The following is a 15,126-nucleotide window of genomic DNA, read 5'->3' as shown; positions in this document are numbered from 1 at the left end:
GACCATTGCAGACCTGGCCCTGTAAAAATCTGTAAGTTAATAATTCAATCAGTTGCCATTATTCAGTCAATAAATACTCAGCAAATGTGTATGTGTACAGAGCTTTGATATGTTGTAAGAGAGACAAATATGAGTGATAATTTTAAAATTTTTATAGTTGGACAGCATGACTTTATATTATTTATTTATTTTTATGTTGTGCTGAGGATCGAACCCAGTGCCTCACGCAGGCGAGGCAAGTTCTCTGCCACTGAGCTCCAGCCCCAGCCTGAGTAATAAATTTTTGACTGTCAAGGAACTTAATCTTAATAGTAGCTGAGACCCAAGATAAACAACCAAAATTACCCTAAAGGCAAAATGACACAGGAAAAGCACAAAACAGATGCAATGGGAAACAGAGGAAGAAGAAAATGACATTTGACAAGACACAATCACAAAATAAGAGGACCAGAATGAGACAACCCATTCACCCTTGGCACTGGGATTTCAGCACCACACTCAAACCAAGGGGAGGAGCTCAGAGCACCTCAGCTAAGAGCTAAGTTCTGTCTTCCACTTAAATCACCTGCCACCTTCATCCTCAAGCTCTTGAAGAGTTTTAGGGGTAAATTAATTGAGATAAGCCATACACTTGCTAATTTCAGGTATCGTGAGTTTATAAGGAAATATTTTTATGTATTGTAATTTAATTGATGCATTTTATTTCTCATCATTTCAGCCAATATGCCTAATAGTATGTCCAGTGTACTTTAAGGAGCTGGCCAAGGACAAACAGACAGTTTTGATGGATGGAAGACTAGCATTGGAGCAATACAGCCTGGCCACCAATTTGAGGGAAACAGAAAAATAAACGTTTTCTTTCTAGGGACTCCATCTCAGTTAAGTTGTTTTGGTACCCAGGGGACCAAGAGAAAGAAGCAGCAACAATGACAGACAGTAGCTATGGCTGTTGATAAGCCATGAATCTCATCCAGAGTACATGCAGACATGCAGCAGGGACTAGTGTTACTAGCACACTCTTTTTTTCTCTCCCCTGTTTACCCAAGTGTTTTCAATGAGATTAATCTTTTTCTGCTCAATTTCAGACACTGCTGAAAAATTCCTCTACCATTGGAGCACAATTGCATCTTCAGAAGGAAGATGCAGCTGGGTGTGGTGTAATCCCAGCGGCTCAGGGGTCTGAGGCAGGAGGATTGCAAGTTCAAAGCCAGCCTCAGCAAAAGTGAGGTGCTAAGCAATTCAGTGAGACCTTGTTTCTAAATAAAATACACTAGGGCTGGAAATAGGCCAAGTGCCCCTGAGTTCAGTCTCTGGTCCCCCCTCCAAAAGGAAAATGCAAATGGAATTAACAATTACCAAAATCATTAAAGCCAATGGGTCAAGACGACTAATGTTCTCTTACATAAAAGCAGCAGCAGGGATTAGCAAATCAGTATATCAAGAAATCAACTGTGTTAAAAGAAAAGAGAATCTCCTTTTGTCTCATTTCATGCTTGCATTATTGCTTATTCTATTTTCCTTAAGAGGCTCAAGAACTCTCATCATTTTTTCAATGGTGTGTGCATTCTGTGGCAGAATATCAGGACTAAAATCTCTTTCTTTTTAAATTTATTTTTAGTTGTTGATAGACCTTTGTTTTATTTATTTACATGTGGTGCTGAAAACTGAACTCAGTGCCTCACACATGCCAGACAAGTTGACTACCACTGATCCCCAGCCCCAGCCCCTGAGATCATTTTATTATATGTGTAATACTAAGTAGAATGTCAACTGTATCAATTTATTAAAGAGGAAGTTTTCTGTTTTAAGGTACAAAATTAAATTCAACAAAACATACACAAAGCACCAGATAAGCATTGGGAATTCAGGACCCTTCAGAGTTTTCCCCACTTCTCAAGCACTAACAATTTATTCTCCTTAGCAAGCAGGCTGATCTCCTCCCCAAGCTAGTAAGAAAGTGGTATATTTCATCTGTAGGTAACTCATTTGCAACAAAGAAAGCTCACTCGTTTCTATTGCAGCTTAACTTGCCACTAACATAGACACAGACATACCATTCTTTACAAGTGTTGCTTCCTTGGAAGGCTCTTAGACAATTGAATTGTTTCCTCCATGAATTACATTATAATTTCATCAATGAGTTCAATGATCATTTTTGAAATGACAACAATTGGAGATTTTAATTTTTAAATTTTATCTATCTATTTATTTGTTTATTTGCAATACTGAGAATTGAACCTAGGGACTTGTGCTTGCTTGCTAGGCAAGCACTGTATCACTGAGCTATACTCACAGCCCTATTTTTAAAATTTTTGACTTTTAAAATGCTCTTGCATTCCTCAGAAAAATTGGAATGGGAACTAGCATTTGGCCCTGTTATCCCACTCCATGCTATATACCCAAAGGACTAAAAATCAGCATTATACAATGACACAGCCACATCAATGTTTATAGCAGCTCAGTTTATAACAGTTAGGCTATGGAACCAACCTATCCTTCAACAGATGAATGGATAAAGGAAATGTAGTATACATACACAATGGAATATTCTCAGAAGAATGAAATTATGGTAAATGGATGGCTCTGTAAACTATCATGCTAAGTAAAATAAAGCCAGTTCTAAAAAACCCAAAGTCAAATGTTCTCTCTGATCTGCAGATCTAACAATGGGAGCAGTTATGGAAGTTCAGTGGATTATACAAAAGAGAATGAAAGGAAGGGAGGATAAGAATAGAAAAGACAATAGAATGAATTGGACATGACTTTCTTAGGTGCATAAATGAATACATGACCAGTGAAACTCCATATCATGTATAACCCACAAAAATTGGATTCTGATTAGTATAAGATGTACCCCATGTTAGTAAAATACGTCAAAATACATCTACCATCATGTATATCTAAAAGAACAAGTTTTAAAAAGAGGAGAAAAAATTAAAAAGTAAAATACTATTGCATTAAGTTGCATACTTATTTAGAGGTGATTATATATGTGTATGCAATTTTCTGGTTACTAAGATGTACATAAAAAAAGCTGGGCACCATGGCATCTGCCTGTAATCTCAGCAAGTTGAGAGGCTGAGGAAAGAGGATTATAAGTTTGAGGCCAGCCTTAGCACCTTGATAAGCCCCTGTTTCAAAACAAAACATTTTTTTAAAGGGGCAAAGAATGAAGCTTAGTGGTAAAGCACCCTTGGGTTTAATTCCCAATACTGGGTTGGGGGCACAGAAATAAAAGAAATACTCAAAACAAAAAAAAATGTAAATAATAATATTTTTTCCCTTCAACAGCCCAAAATCTAATTATAGAAAGCTAGACATTCAGACTTTAAGCAGTTGATAAACAAGGCAGAATAAATGATTGAGTGTAGACAATTTACCAAACTCACTTAATGGCTTAAAACAGCATGAATGTATTCTCTTAAAGCTCAGGAGGTTAGGGCTGGGGTTGTCACTCAACGATAGAGCGCTCACCTAGCATGTCCAAGGCCCTGGCTTCAATCCTCAGGACCACAAAAAAATAAATAAATAAATAAAATAAAAAGGTATTGTGTCCAACTACAACTAAAAAATAAATATGAAAAAAAAAGTTAAGGAGGTTAGACTGTGAGCTGTCAGGTCTGGTCGATATGCTGTGTGCAACACCAGTTCCCCTGTCCCACCCAGAATGCCCAGATGAGGCCAAGTGGGTCTGAAAGACATCAAGAAAAGCTCATCCAAGGTCCTGTCTAGCTCCTAGACACCATGTTGGACATGATCTGGGTGGAGACCAAAGCCTTCTCTCCCTGGTTGGCAAGAGGAAGTGCAGGGAGAACGTGCCCAAGGGGTCTTTGAAGATCCTCTGGGACTGGCTGTACTTGCACTGCTACAAGCCCTGCCCCTCAATTCAGAAGCTGAGCTTTCTGGGCAGACCAACCTCTCAGTGCTGCACATATATGTCTGGCTCATCAACCTCTGGCGGTGGCTTCCCCAGACACGCTTTGGCAGGATGTCAAAGTCCCCAATCATTTTAACGTTTCCTGTCATGGTGCTAAGCCCTGGAAAGTGGCCCTGCCAGGTGGCAATAGCTGCTTACTGTAACAGTGCTGACAGTATCACTACCAGGCCCATCAGTGTGCTCTTTGTCTGTGTGCTCCATGCTGCTCCACACAGGCCAGTGGGGAAAGCCAGCAGCCTTCTTCCAACAGAGAGAACCCCTCTCCTGCTGACCTCTAGTAGTACACCTGACCAGGGCTGAGGCTGGGAACCCCACAGGTGGACTCATCAACACACCACAGTTGATAAACTAGGCAGAAGAAATGATTGAGTGCAGACAATACCCTCACAGGTGTTAGACCACGATGCAAGGAAAGACCACTGACTCTAATTAAAATCAAATTAAAGCAAGCTTATTATTTCAACCGGCCGGGCTACCTTGCCCCTCAAAATCGTGGGAGCCAAGCACAGCCCCGAGGCTTCTTTGGGGCCCAGTTTTATAGCCCAAAAACTTACACAAAGGGGGGTTACAGATAACAACACTCTGAAGAGCATAACACAAGTTTACATTTTTGCTGGCCCCGGCATCAGAATTTATGGAGATCTTAGAAACTCAGAGAGGGTCCTTATCTGGCCAGGGAAGGCCAGAATTTATGAGGCGTCACTAAGGTTTAGGAAAGGGTTGTTATATGGTCAGGGAAAACCAGACCTTGGTGAGTTCAGGGCACGGGCAGGCATTCCAATCAGCTTTACAATATCAACTAATGGCCAGGCCATACAGACATCCTGATATTTTTACAGAGAACAGAAATGAATCCTTCATAACTTGTGACAAGCTGGCTTCTGATCTAATGAGATAACTAGGCTAGGTATATCAACAGGTAGGAATTAGAGTCAATTGAAAGAACTAGGGCTTCATCAGGAGCAGCAGGACCTGGCACCCTAGATCCTACACATTCCCATCACTTTAGTTTTTGAGAACCCCAAGAAGGCATCAGCCAACAGGGGTGCTCAAGGCTCAAGCCAGCTGTTCTGGGTTCCTGGTTCACTTCCCTTCTATACAGAGGGTCTTCTATAGATCACTGCCAAGCATCAGGACCATCTTCTCTGTCCAGAGGTCTTTAGCAGGATGGTGTCAGCTGGCATCACTGCATTATGACAAGGACTGCTCTGCTAACTCTGCCATGTCTCCAGGCCTCCTCAGTGAAGAGACAAAAGATCCAAAGAAAGAAAAGGCCTCAGGCTGGTGTTGTGGCTCAGGGTAGAACACTTGTCTAGCATGTGTGAGGCACTGGTTTCAATTCTGGACACCACATATAAATAAACAAAATAAAGCCCCCCCCCAAAAAAAAAACCAATCTTTTAAAAAAGAAAAGAAAAGAACTGTTAACTCTAATCAGAGGCAAACAGAAAAAGGGAATACAGAGAAATTTGGGGAGGACACTATTCAATCCCCTGTATTCATCAATACCTTTCTAATCAATGAGGTGGTATCATGGAGGGAAGGCAGGGCCACTCTGCCTTCCCAGACCATCTCTCAGCACATTAAGAAATGGCCAGCCACAAGCCCTCAGGCAACAACAGGAAGCCCAGGTCAAAATGCCTCAAAGAAGACTCACAAGAACCCCCTCCCTTCCCTCAAACAGAGGCCTGCCTCAGGGGCATAACACAAGGGCTACAAGGGGAGATACCAGCTTCTGTAATCCATAGCCCAAAGTCCCTGACACACAGTAAGTGATGGGGAGTTGCCAACCATTCAGAATAGCTCCACACAGAAACTTCTGTGGGTCCTGAGGGATGTGGGCTGCTGATAAGTAGAGATGGCTGAGAAGCTGATTCTCTTTCTCAGGACAAGTACAACAAAGGTTTGGTTATAAATGGCCAGAAAGCATATTTGAAAAGACAGGGCTATTGATCAGGAAATAATGCTCTGGTGGAAGTAGAACTCTTTTCAATGAGTAATTAAGATGGTATCACTTGATAGCTACTCCAGGGATCATCCCTCTTTCTGCTCAGTGTCATTAATCTGGTGTCATGGCAACAGGCTGGCCTTGGATTCTCCCTCTGGACCTTTCTTGTGCTAATGTGGCAATCTCCTGCCTCTGCATTGGTGTGTACATCCTGGAAGTTCTTGTTCCCTTAGCAGAAGCAGCAGCAACACCGGGGAACTTGCTAGAATCTCAGAATCTCAGACCCCACCACAGCATCAGAATCTGACTTTAGCAGCATCCCCAGATGTTTCAGAGTCACAGTCAAGTTCAGAAAGCACTGCCAGATAGAGACTTCCCTTTAAGAACACCAGCAACAGCTTCATGCAGAGGTTTCTCTTCTGAAGAGCCACTTTTTTTCTTTTAGTGAGCCTTGCTGGCCTGTCAAGATTTCAACAAAGAGCATGTGAGAGACACTGTTTATACTGTAAGGAGAAAGCCTGGGAATGTAGCCTGGGACTCTGGACTGTGAATCTGGCATCATGTTCCAGCTGTATAAAGCAGAGGAGGCTGTTCCAGAATCTGTACCAAACAAATGACAAAGCAAGCTCCATTCCAGCCAGGCTACAAGAGGATCCATCATAGCAATGAATTTCTTGTCTAAACACTGATCTAAGAATGTTCATGAAAAAGTGTTGCTATCATAGAGAATCAAGTTTGAAGGATTTTCCTCAATTCCTAGAAGGCATAGGAAAGGCCACAAGGCAGGTCTCTACAATCATAATGAAATGAGAAAGAAGCCAATTCCATGGATACTTTCATTTCTCCTAGTGGGAGTAGATCTAATCCTCAACAGTATAATAGGGAGAAGTTCATCACAATGTAAGTGAGTATCCTGACACCACTTATCCAATTGAACCTTAAAGTCCTTTTCATCCAGAACTCCGAAGTCTATAGACAGTATGTAACTTCCATCTGATGTTTACACTTTTGGTCAGTAATCATATCACCTCTGTCCAAAAGCTGGCCCATTGTCTGAGCCAACAATTATTAGGACATCAAATGTGAAAATATTTTCCAGAGAAGCATCCTAGTATCTCTCTAGCCTTTTCAGTGCAGGTGGGAAAGGCTTCCACCCAGTCAGAGTATGAACACACAAAAACCAAAAGTTATTTATAGCCCCCTAAGGATGTAGTTCAGTGAAGTTTACTTCCAAGTCTTCAAAAGATGCTCCTCCTATAGTTTGGATTTCTGTTGGGAGCTCTAGCCCCTGACAAAGATTGTTGTGAGCACAAACCTCACATTGTTTGCAGATCATCCAGGTGTTGCTTGTGAACCAGGGGACATAGAAATGTCAAGTCAGAACTGTCTCAAGTGCTGTATGTGAAGCCACATTTAAAGATAGGTATATATGTAGTTAGTAAATCGGGTCTAATTTCCAGTAAAATAAAAAATGAAGGCAATGTTGAGAATGGAGCCCAGGGAAGCAGAGCACCACTTGGGGAAATTGAAAAGTTAACATTCCTAAGGCCCAGAGCCCACTCTAAAGAAATGTTAAAGAAGCAGCTCCCAGCCAACTGGGAAGTGCTAATCAAAGGCAGCCCCAGGCCCTTCCTGCTCAGATTACTCCTCTGGCCTATCTACCCCTCACCTTTAGTCTGCTCACCTACATTCTATCACTTCAAGACAACAGAACAAAGGACAGAAATGTGGGAAAGATGAAAGAAGACCTTAGCTATAATCCCTTCCACAGATTCCACCTCTTGGGTACCCTTCTTCCTCCAGGTAGAAGTCTTTTCTGCTGTCCTTAATAAAGTTTCTACTTTCCACTCTAAACTTGCCTGGGTGTGCTTCTCTGGTGTTATACTTCAGCATTGCGGAAGCAAGGACTCATCAGCAGTAACATAGGTCCAACATGTTTTCCTGCTAAACTGCCTGATAAAGGCTGGGGCTAGAATCTCCGGGATGGCTATTCCAGCCATCAGAAAATCTCCACCATCTACCAAGGAGAAAAGTTTCTTTTTCAGTCTTAAATCACTTACTTTCATGTTGAGAGTATGTTGGCTCCTATTCTGTTAGCTAGTCAGCCAGACAGAAGGGCAGCATTTAAACCTGGAACTGGATTTTCTTCCTGTTTCTTGCAGATAGGTAGCCTGGCCTCTCTGTCAACTCTCTGGGTTTAGAGTTCTGAGGACCTTGACGTGGATACGTGGATTTTCACATATCATGCCCTGATATTTGACCATTTTTTCATTAGCCAACCAATAGTGTCCTTTATATTCTAACAATGTCAAAATTGAATGAGGAATTCTGACAACCAGCTCTTGTCCCATGGCCAGTTTATCAGCTTCCAATACCAGAAGAGCTGTTGCTACAAGGGCCCATAAATCAGGTGGCCAGTCCTCTGCTACAGAGTCCAGCTGTTTAGACAAATAGGCCACTGGACGGTTCCATGTCCCTAGCATCTAAGTCAAAACTCCCATAGCCACTCCAGACCTATCATGGACATACAGAAAAAAAGGCTTTGTGAGGTCAGGGAGCCCTAATCCAGGTGCACCAGTGAGTGCTTGTTTAATGTCTTCAAAGGCCTTTTTCTTAGTTGGCCCCCATATTAGAGGATCCCATTCTCCATTCTTTGTGGCTTCATAGAGGGGTTTTGTCTTAACTGAAAGATGGGGATCCATATGTGGCTGAACTCAGTAGCCCCCAAGAATACTCTAGTCTGATGGCAGGTTGAAGGGACTAGAATTGAGCAGATCTCCTGTTTCTTTTGAGGCCCAGTGGTTGTTCTGTTCTGTTGCTGAGTCAGATGCTGACTATGGTATTTGACTTTTTCTTTTTTTTTTTTTTATAGCTATTTCTTTTTTTTTATTATTGATTGTTCAAAACATTACAGTTGACTTTTTCTTGATAGATGTGGATTTTTACGTTAGAATCCAGTGCTGTCACAAAGATGGTGTACTCAAGCACCTGGGAGGAACTGTCATTTAGGGAAGAGAGGCATATATAGAGCCTCTGGCACTTTAAGATGCAGGATTTTTTTTTGTTGTTGTTATTTCCCAGTGCAGGATCTTGGCTGCTAGGTTTTTCCAACTCTTAAATCTAATGTAAATCTTAACAGAGACTGATGATCTGGCACATCATTTGTGTAAAAGCCACTTATGTCAATCTCCGTCATGGGCTGTCTGCCAAGGATGGAGGGCAGTGGTGTGGTCCCGTGCAGGTCCCAGTATGGCAGCCACATTGTGCCCACCTAGGTGTTGCTCCTTGACTGTGTGGCTTTCTCCTCCTGCCAGGTGGAAGCCTGCTCTAATTGTCCATAGTAGCTGCCCCGCTTGTGTTTTTGTTCAGTATGCCTGGGTGTATGGGGCTCTGTGGCCCTTCCTGCTGGTGGCTCCCAGCATGTGGCTAGGAGCCAGGGTGGCATGTCCTTTTGGAGTTAGCACCCTATGGCCCACTATCGGCTGTTAACATGAACATATTCATGGTTCATTTGGAGGCTTGCAGCAGCTGAGCCCTCCTAAGGTGCTGGGTCCCGAGTATCAGATGCAGTTGTGTGTCTATGGGACCCCTGCCATATTCGTCAATCATCAACTTCCAAGCAAGAGGGAAGAAACTAAAAGGAGGGGCTGGGGCCAAAGGCTGGAGGAAAATATTCACTCTTTCTCTGTTCAAGGCTTAGCATTTGAGCATGGCAGTGGGTGCTTGCCTGCTGGGGCCACTGGAGGCTTCCCATTTTTCTGGCCACACTTTTTTTCCTTATAAACATTTGGACCATTGGCTTTGTTCTAGTGAGACCCCGCCCCCTTTGAGTGACATCTGGGTTTGTTGTGAGGGCCACTGTAAGAAGATCCATCCTCCTCTTCATCTTTTTGGTCTGCCTGTCTTTGAGTCTCTGGATCTCGATTGATGAAAACTGTGGTGGCCACCTTAATCAACTCACTGGAACACTTCTCAGTAAAGCCCTCTAGGATGGTAATTTTTGGCAAATGGCTCTCTGAGCCTGTCCCTCTAAGGCTGCATTGATCATCTGTTGCTTGCACCTGTGCATTTCTTTACTGACAAACTTGCATTGTGGCTGTTACACTTGTATGTGCCCCTCCTCCCCCGGACACCTCTGGGCAGACAGAGGGGCGGCAGCGGAGGTGGCCTGGACATTTAGCTCTGAGTCAGTTGGGCACATCTCTTTGATTATTGCTGCCAGAGAAATGTTCAGGGCTATGGAGGGTGCAACATGGAGATGCTGGAGCAGCGGGAGGCTTATCTCAGCTCTGATTGTCTGCAGATGTACTGGGCTTAGGCTGGGGCTCAGGGCCCAGACACTGTGTTTTCTTCTCTTTTTACTTTTCTTTTAGAGTTTCTATGAGGGCTCCTTGACATCTCTTAATTTTTAGACGTTCTTCTTTCTTGAGGCCCCGTCCTAGGTCTGGATAACGGGCTGCATCAGATCAGTCATGGCCCAAGCTTTCTCCATGTAGGAGGGAGTATGATTTTTCCAGCTTATGACCTCAGTGGTGGTGAAAGGCTGGCACACAAAACTGCCTTGTCCCCCTCAGACATTTCCCTTCTGGTCAACATGGGTATGTCCTTTAGTCCCTTGCAGGGGCATCTGGAGAGTTCTCATCTAAGTTGTGGCTATGGTCTTAGGACAGATCTTCTACCTTCATCTTTGAAGGTGAAAGAGTCTTTGGTCCTAGGAAGCCTTTAGCTCTGAGGACATCACAGAGGAAGGAATAGCCAGTATTGGGGGCCATCATGTGTTGCCTCTGAGGACAAGGGGGCTGAAAGGAGAGTCTGTTGTCCCAGTGGTCTTGGCAAAGTTGGGTAGAGTGGCACATAAGGGATTGGGTCGTCTTCTGGCTCACAGGAAAAACTGTTTGCCTTCCTCTTTCCTAGTCAGATTTTCTGTTTAGCTCCTTTCTGCTGGGTATTAGAAATGCTCCTGGTGAACATCAGCTTGGACTGTCTATCTAGACAGGCTTTCAACCAAGGGGGCTGTTTCTGAACTATCTCTTGCAAGCAATCAATATAAGAAAATTGGTTCAGGGGTTCCAGGACCTCAGAAATGACTCTCTCTTCTAAAGATCCATCTGGTGGCCAGCCCACATTCTAATTCACAGAGTACACAATATTTGTGGAGTGAGTTTCACTCCACAGTTACCAGGAAAACTTTCTAAAGGTTCCTAACACATTTCAGAAGGCTTAGTTTCCTTAGTGTGCCTCCCATGTTCCACCCAGCATCGGTGAAGCACACTTAGAACAAAATACACTTAGGAGAAAAGTTGCTTTGTCCATCTCCTGCCGCTCCTTTCATGGGGACTTAGGGCCCTCTTAGCCTTGCAAGTCGGTATCAACCGCTGACCTGGAGCTTTCACCTGGATATTAGTTGGTGAAATTCCGCCATAGACTGTATAAGGTGCCACAGAACCGCGGATCAGGACTCTGCACTTGCTTTGGCCCTTGGGTTGGGTCTGAACCCTTCCCTTTGTCTCATTCACAAAGTTTCACACACTTTCCTTCAGACATGGCCACGACAGAATATCTATACCGCCCAAATTCCAATAATTCCCAACCAAACAAAAAGGGAGTCAAGGTTTCCCCTCTGCTCGCTGTCCCTGAACAGAGACTACTCTGGTGACTCCCCGGGTTCATTTCAGCTTCAACTACCTTGGACAGTACTCTAGACCCAACATAGGTTGATCTTTGTAGGGACAAACGAGGCAAGGCACCGAAGATGGCAGGAAACAATTTTATTTGGCTGTAGCCAGGTTCAGAGGGTACAGCCTTTGCTGTAATCAATCAATTCCCTGAATCCCGAGTTCAGGGAGTTCCAGAGTTTTATACCCAGCATGTAAGGGGAGGGTCTCAGAAGTTCACAGTCTGCAGAAGTTCACATAAAAGCAGCTTTTTCTTTCACTGTTTTGGGCAAGTCAACTCTTCAAGGACAACACCTGAGAAGGGGAGAGCTTCTTTTCCCCTTTTTTCCTCTCCCTGCCAGTTGTTACCAAGGAACCCAATTGTAACTTATCTTAAAAATATAGACATCTCTGTGAAGCCCAGAACAAGGCCAGAGGGCTTGTTTGCACATTTCTTCAAAGTACTATACTGAATATGTTTGTGAAAAACTAGAAAGGGGTGTCCAGCTCCTGGAGTGCTGCTATCTTCTCTGCCAGTGGACAAGTAAAACAGGGAAACAAGAATATAGGAAGTTTATCTACATTGAACTTTTTGCAGAGACTCTTTTGCTGACAGTCCTAAAATCAGCCATGGTAAAGATTTCTGGAGAAGCCCAGTTAAGACCTTCCTGTGGAGAGAGGGAGTGCCACTTAAAAGCTTCAGGGTCTGAGCTGTGGTCTTATTAGAAAACCTGTGGGTGTTCTGGCTGTTCTGGGAACATCCCATCTCCCCCTAGATTGTGACCTGTGCTTCAACTCCTGTTGGACTGGGTGGCACCTTTGGAAATTTGTATACTATGCTGAGCACTCTCTTCACTTCCTAGGTGTCTTGTTGCTAAATTTAGCAGCCCGCTCTTTCTTTCCTTTGTCTTTTTTGTCTTGTGAAGGAGAATCAGAATTCTTTGGTTGCCCACTCAACCCCTCCCTACCTCTCCTGACTCTGATTGGTCTGTGGTTCTCTGAACTGTCCTGCTCTGCCCACTGTCTGTTAAGGTATCTGCTTCTATTGCCCCTTGCTGTTTGGATTTTTTTGTGGGTGACCCTCAACTGACCTAAGGTCTGCAGCTTTAATCTCCTCCTTGTTGGCCCCTTATACTTATTTTTTGCTTCTTGGTATTAGGGATCAAATATGCCTCACACTCCTAGGCAAGCACCCTACCACTGAGCTATGCCCCTAGGACCTTAGTAGAGCTTCTTAATGTTTGTGCCTCTGTATCATTTAGAAAATTAAATAATTTTATTTTACTATACTGTGAAAACAAAGAGTTTACTTTAAAATTCAAGTGATGTAGAAAGATCTCATTAGGAAGTACTCGAGAAAATCATATCTAATGTGATTCTAGTATTAATATTTTCATAGTTAATTTGAGGATATCACCCTGGATTTGTGTTTACCATGCATATATAACACATAAACTTACTTGAATGAACTCACATTTTGTTCCCTGGTATTTTAAAATTTTGATTCTTATTTATTTATTTATTGGCACCAGGAATTGAACCCAGGGGCACTTAACCACTGAGACACATCCCCAGCCAATTTTTACTTTTTAAATTAGAAACAGTGTCTCACCAAGTTGCTAAGGGCCTCATAAGTTGCTGAGACTGGCACTGAATTCTCAGTCCTCCTGCCTCTGCTCCCCTAGTGGTTGACCTCCAAACATGAGCCTCTGCTCTTGGCCTGTGGGTGACCTTCTAAGAAGGGCTTTAAAGTCCAGTGTGGAGACAGATGCTGAATCTAGCACAAACTGCTGGCCTTTCATTCTCTTGTGAACACAAGGGTGGTGGTACCTGCATCATGTACTTCTTCAGTGAAGTGAAGGGATTATAATTTTAAATTTTTAGCATCAGATTGATTTCTTTTTAGGTGCAAAGGGATGGAAAATATTCTTAGGCCTCAGCGTCTGAGCTGTCTTATTAGAAAACCTGTGGGTGTTCTGGCTGTTCTGGGAACAGTCCCTCTCCCCCTAGATTGTGATCTGTGCTTGAACTCCTGTTGGACTGGGGGGCCCCTCTGGTAATTTACATTATTTGCATAGAATACTATGCTGAGCACTTCCTTTAGGTCCTCAACATCTTGTTGCTAAATTTAGCAGCCTGCTCTTTCTTTCCTTTGTCTTTTTTGTCTTGTGAAGGAGAATCAGAATTCTTTGGTTGCCCACTCAACCCCTCCCTAACTCTCCTGACTCTGATTGGTCTGTGGTTCTCTGAACTGTGCTGCTCTGCCCACTGTCTGTTAAGGTATCTGCTTCTATTGCCCCTTGCTGTTTGGATTTTTTTGTGGGTGACCCTCAACTGACCTAAGGTCTGCAGCTTTAATCTCCTCCTTGTTGGCCCCTTATAGTTCTTTTTTGCTTTTTGGTATTGGGGATCAAATATGACTCATAATCCTAGGCAAGCACCCTACCACTGAGCTATGTTCCTAGGACCTTAGTAGAGCTTCTTAATGTTTGTGCCTCTGTATCATTTAGAAAATTAAATAATTTTATTTTACTAAATTGTGAAAACAGAGTTTATTTTAAATTCAAGTAATGTAGAAATGTCTCATTAGGAAGTAGTCATGGAAATCATAGTCTAATGTGACTTCAGTATTAATATTTTAATAGTTAATTTGAGGTTATCACCCTGGATTTCTGTTTACTATGCACATATAACACATAAATTTACCTGAATGAACTCACATTTTGTTCCCTGGTATTTTAAAATTTCGATTCTTATTTATTCATTTATTGGCACTAATAAATAAATTGAAATTGAACCCAGGGGCACTTAACTACTGAGCCACATCCCCAGCCCATTTTAAAATTTTTATTTAGAGACAGGGTCTTGCAAAGTTGCTTAGGACCTCACTATGTTGCTGAGGCTAGCTTTGAATTTACACGCCTGCAGCCTCAGCTCCAGAGCCATTGGAATTACATGCCTTTGCCTTTGCCATTGCACCTGGCTTGTTTCCTGCTGCTTTATGTGACAGTTTGTCTTAAGGTTTTTCATATCAGTAAATGGAAACATGAATAACTAAAAAAAATAGTGGAGCATTTTCTTTCTTTTGTATTTATTTATTTACTTTATTTATGTTTAGTTTTGATGGACATAGTACCTTTATTTTATTTATTCATTTCTATGTGGTGCTGAGGATGGAACCCAGTGCCTCATATCATGACGGGAGCAGGAGCAGGAGCAGGAGCGCTCCTTCACTGAGAAGGAATCCCTGGAGCATTTTCAATATTCACAAAAGTTGAGAGATTGTGCTTTTACCACTTTTCACCTCTTCAATAGTTCTCCATGCATGGCCAGCAAAACCATTGCGTTGAATGTTCTATTGTGTATCTCTTAATGCTGTTTTCACAAATAGTTAAGACTATCAACAGTAATTCATTAGTATTGTGTTTGGTGGTGTTTGGATTTCCTTAGTTGTCTCACAACATGAAAAGTTTGTTTGCCTCATGGTCTAATAGTTTCCCAAAGGCTGAGTGATATTTTGTTTGGATGCACTCTAATTTACTGCACCCTATTGAGGGAGTGGTGATGCCAGAAGTGTGCCATTAGTG

At 42.7% G+C, this 15,126-nt stretch overlaps 1 long non-coding RNA gene across 1 annotated transcript in view; it reads right to left on the bottom strand.

The window, feature by feature from the left end:
• The window catches only part of LOC144376445 (uncharacterized), a 542,546-nt gene that overhangs the window by 441,250 nt on the left and 86,170 nt on the right, over positions 1–15,126 (bottom strand). The gene's annotated exons all lie outside the window — the stretch shown is intronic.

Source organism: Ictidomys tridecemlineatus, chromosome 3 (assembly GCF_052094955.1).
Source record: "Ictidomys tridecemlineatus isolate mIctTri1 chromosome 3, mIctTri1.hap1, whole genome shotgun sequence".
NCBI lineage: Eukaryota > Metazoa > Chordata > Mammalia > Rodentia > Sciuridae > Ictidomys > Ictidomys tridecemlineatus.
This window is presented reverse-complemented; position numbering and strand designations above follow the sequence as displayed.